Below are 5,482 nucleotides of genomic sequence, written 5' to 3' on the forward strand. Positions count from 1 at the left end.
TCTTAGCACAATTTTTTACAATGTGTCCATACTTTCCACAATATTGACAATTTACCCAAGTATTGTAATCCCAATTTATGGTATTACCTTGCTTAGGTACTTTGCAATCCTTGTTTAGATGACCAACCTTTTGACAATTAAAACATATTGGTCCAAAGTTTCTCCAATTTCCAAATTTTCCGTTGAGATTTATCTTAGCACAATTTGCTACAATGTGTCCATACTTTCCACAATATTGACAATTTACCCAAGTATTGTAATCCCAATTTATGATATTACCTTGCTTAGCTGCTTTGCCTTGACCTTTAGGTGTTCAATTGTTCTTTGCTTTAGATCTACAATCTTGTGCCTTATGACCATAATTCTGACATGTATAATAGTAACCTTCAAATCTATAAATTGTTGGTGTCTTATTGACCTTTGACCTACACTCATGTGCTTGATGACCTTGTTTGTTGCAAGTGAAGCAATATCATTGAATTTGGGTTTAGGGTTTCACTTACCAATCTTGCTCCTGCAAACATTTGTTGTATGGCCTAGTTTTCCACAATGATTGCAAGTAAGCTTCTTGTTCTTTGGTTTTCCATTCGCATTCCTTTGTTCTCCTTGCTTTGATGATTCTCCTTACTTAGCAACTAATAGGAACTCGACATAGCCTAGTCCAGAGGTGTCATGGGGTCTCCTTGGTGCATTCATCTATTCATTAAGAAATCTCATCGCCTCTTTAGGTTTGTTCAACCTCCCAACTAATTCCTTTTCAACTCATTTGTCAATCTGTCATTCTCAAATTTGAGATTTGCAATCTCTAGCTCCTTTCTTGCAATCTCATGAGTTGCACTTAGCAACCGATTGACCATGTAAAACTAATTGTGGGTTAGTTTTTGAACTTCTTTGACCCTTTCATCAAGTCTTGTAACCAACTCTCTTGTCTTAATCGTCCATTGATTTGTTATCTTCAGCCTTTGCTTTATCTTCCTCATCCTTTTTCTTTTGTTCGGTCACTTCACGTAGCCTTCTCGCTTGTATCTCATGTTCTCTTTTCAATGCTCTAACTTCTTCATTCAAGGTATTGTTCCTCTCCAATAGATTTTCTATTGTTGCATCAGATTCACAAGAACTTCCTTCATCGAACAGTTATTCAAGAGTCTCTTCTTTGCATTGGGCGTAATTTTGTTGAACTATCATCTCTTTCCTTCTCTTTAAGGATTGTCTTGATTTCTCCTTTGCAGCCTTGACTTGTTCATATGCTAGTTGAACATCAATCTTTTGGTTCTTAATGATCTTTCCTAATTTGTAGGCTTCCATCTTTAAGATCTTTAACTCCCAAGTGGTTAGACTTATGCCAAGAGTACACTGCTCTAATACCAATTGTTGGAAATCTAATAAGGAAAGTGTGATACTAAGAGCAAGGGTGAATCAGGATCTATAATACTTTTCACACTTCAAACATGAAACATAATTGATATCACTACATAAAACCGTATCTCAATATTACCATGAATCACATTAACCATTTATTGCAATAAGCTATCATATCTAGTATCTAATTGCATGAATAAAAATTCATAAACACATAAGACATTAATTCGTAGATTTGGTAATGCATAAACCCTCCAAGGTGAAGGTAAAACTGCGGTGGGGATGACACCCACAAAATCTTCACTACTGCAGCAATAAAGTGTGTCTATTAAGGCTACAATATTTGATCACTTATGATGATCTACCTTGTGAGGGGTCTTCCCTGTTAAAGGCTAAAAGAACTACTAGGTTCTACCTTGATTAAAGAATTTTACATCACAATTAAGTGAGTACTCTATTTGGAGATTTACAAAAGCCTGTTAAAGCTACTTTGTTAAGAGTTTTGAACCCTAAAACACTTGTTAGAATGTTCAGTACCTGATCGTTTGGTTAGCACTTCAATGCTTGATATCAAATCTTCTCTATGCAATATAATATCACCTTACTATAATTGATCTTCTTTGTCTCTACTCAAAACTCTTCACTGCATTGCTCAATCTCTATTGTCTTAACACTCTGATTCACCTCCTAAATTTTGCATGCAATCAAACTCTTCATCCATATAGTCATATATGCTCACACATACGAACTAGGTCATAGACCCTCCTTAAATAGACGTTTGGGTGAACCTTCTAGATCCAAATCAATGATTTAGATTCATTCCTTTTGTCGCTTAGTCTTTGCATTTTTCTGATTGGTGGATTACCTCACATAGGGATTAATGATCTTCCTTTGAACGCGTAGTCACTTCCTTGATCTTCAAAATATGCTTCGAACTCGATAAAAATGGTTTACATAATATTTAGTGTCATTCCAAACAAATATGTTGAACTATGTTAGTCGACACGTGCATCATACTGACGCTTTCCATAAACTATTCCTTCATGATGTCCTCGGATCTTAATTATGCTTGGCATGAACTAAATTACTCGGCCTCTATATCACTCGGCATCAACTACTATCCCTGACAAACTCAGCAATCACTGAAGTACTCAACCAACATTAGCTCACTTGGTAGTAACTACTGCTTGGCACATAATTTGAAATATGTAGAAGTCTTCAATAGTAAGCTCGGCCTATATAGGATGACTTGGTTGCAGTGATTACCAAATAATCCTACCTTCTAAATGACTAAGTGTTTGAGACTAATAAACAACATGACTTAAGGATCAACAATTTTATCATCCATTGTCTCTTATTATTTTCCCTAAAATGTGCAACAAGATCTACATTGTTGAAAATTCCAACCCCCAACTTTGATCCTTAGAAATCTACAATTGATCCATCTTATGCATATTGTTATCCCCTTGTGTGGTTGATTTTTAGACACGTGTCTCAATATTGATTGTTTTACATAAGCAATTGATACATCTAATCCACATCAAATTCTTAGAGTGGCACATTAAATCTACTTTGAGTCACAATTGATTTGTCCTATTGCATAATTGATTACCCTTCTACCTCAATATTTTCAAAACACATCTTGAAAATTATGTTTTTACATAGAATGTTGTAATTAAGAAGTAATTAATTAAAAGACAAATTATTCATTAAATATTCAAATAAAAATATTAATTAATTATTTAAAAATTAAAATACAAGAATTTAACATTTTTGAATTACTTAATATTTACACTAAATGGAACATTCTAGGTAGTGCATAGAGTATGGGCATTGATCTACCTTGCACAATTAATCCATCCTAGTGTGTAATTGATTATCCTTCTCCATAGTTATTTTTAAACAGGCCTTGGAACTCATATTTTTACATTGATTGTCCTAATTGATTCGCCTTGAACTACATTTGATTTCAAATGTGGCACATTCGATGCATATTCAGGTGCTATTGATTTAAATTATGTCTACTATCTTGTCATCCTAAAAACCATAACCAAACCTACACAGAGGTAAACATGAGACAAACTTGAAGAAGTAATTCAATTTCCATTTAAGTTGTTGTTCCCTTATGAAAACCTTTAACTCCTAAATTTATTCTTACCTCTTCTAATCAACATGCCCTTGTATTCCCATGCTTTAAATGAGTTGTTACCTCACTTTGTTAGCCACTTCTTGCATATACTCTACCAAGTCTTATACATTAGCACTCCATATAATTCAAAATTATTAGTGCATAACTCTATGAGACCTCTAGCATTATGCTCATACACTTGTTTTCTATGCTTATTTGAAATGGTGTGTTGGGTGATTAATTCTATGAAAGCTTACCTTGTGGTACTTATTTTTTTTTAGGCGAATGTGGCAGGCCACAAATATATTAAAAATAAAAAGCTGATTCAAGAGCTCAATGGGGAAAGAATCAGAAAAGAAAACCCCAAATCATCGCTCGTATACAAAGTGCATAAAGTATAATTAAGAAGTATTCATATGGCACAAGCCACTACAAAAGGGCCAAGCAACATTTGTTTACCCGTTGTTCACCTATATCAACAGCACTACAATGCAAAACTGTAGCTGAAGGGAATCCTGCTGAAAACGAAATTTACTTGTATCATTGTGGAAAATTTCATCAACATAGCCTCATGGATCAAATGAAGATCCCAACCAATCTTCATATGTCAGCATCAATGGTGGAGAATAGGACCCTCAGCTACAGAAAACACTATTACCGCTGCAGTGGAAGAGGATTTGAACTCAGCCAAGTTTGTCACTTTGACTTGGATAATAAATAGCACATCATGGCATACATGCTCCACTTTATACTTCCCGAACTGAAGTGCAAAGATATCATTCATAATATGATAATAAAGGCATCAGTGATGTAGAGCAGATCCTGCTATCAATAAATTTACAGTCTTCCATGAATCAAGTGCTTTGTATGAGTCTTACAGCCTCAGGGGAAATTTAGATTTGAACTCACTCGGAGTTAATAATCTGGAAGAGGGATGGGTAATACTCAGCCAAGGGAGAGGAGAGAGAAGTGTTGATGATGACATTATCACACCCCAAATTATCACCCTTGTGGTACTTGTTACTAATGATTTTTTATCAAATTTAGTCTACTAAAGCTCAGACTATGATGAAATAAAGTGTCATTTCCCTAACCTAATTTTCTACCTAAACAAGCTTTCAAGGTTGTGAATGACAACCCTACTCATCCATCCATATGAGGTTGGTACGTCTACTTTGACAGCCTATGCAGTCTTACATTTCTCTAAAACAAAGGTTGCATGCTAGTAACATCTCCTATCTACTTGCAAACAATGAAGGTGTCATCCTTGAAACTCCATCCACAACTATCTATACTTGTCATGCTCTCTAGAGCATAGGCAACGCATCGTAAAACCTCTATATTTTCACTTGTACCTTTAACAATCTAGCAATTTAGCAATTACAATGAATGTTTTGTACAAGACTATTCCACTCCATTTATAATGATATGATTCCCAAACTTAGAGGATTTCCACCTGTTGGTGTATACTTCTATGTTTTGAGGGAAAAAAAGGAAAAAGTGACTAAAAGAAACAATTTTCTCAGACTGGAAATTATTGTAATAGAAAGTTCTATATAAAGTTGTTTGTCAAATCAAACCAAATATTCTACATGCATAGGAATGAAGAGTTTGAGCTAAAATGTACAAGTGTATGTTTCGAAACTTAGAAACTAACAAATACAATAACAGCAGCATCAGATCAATTACATTAATCTACAAATTTCCTTTACCAAGTTACTTTTTGTATGCTGTAAGATGAATACTGTCTATCTAAAGTATCTTGATATCAGTTCATGTTGTGATTTGTCTGGTTTAGACCAAAAGGGGAAATTGATTTTCGGGACAAAAGCAGGAAATTTTATGGGAAACTAATGCATTGTGAAACAGACAATTGGTATTCATTTGAGGAGAAAAAATTCACAAGCAAATTGAAATCATTAAAACGTTCAATCAATCTGCTTAAGGTATCATCAAATGGACAAATATTATAATGCAGAGTAAAGTGAACATACA

Source organism: Cupressus sempervirens, chromosome 5, assembly GCF_028749045.1.
Source record: "Cupressus sempervirens isolate cs-2001-9-10 chromosome 5, ASM2874904v1, whole genome shotgun sequence".
NCBI classification, from domain to species: Eukaryota; Viridiplantae; Streptophyta; class Pinopsida; order Cupressales; family Cupressaceae; genus Cupressus; species Cupressus sempervirens.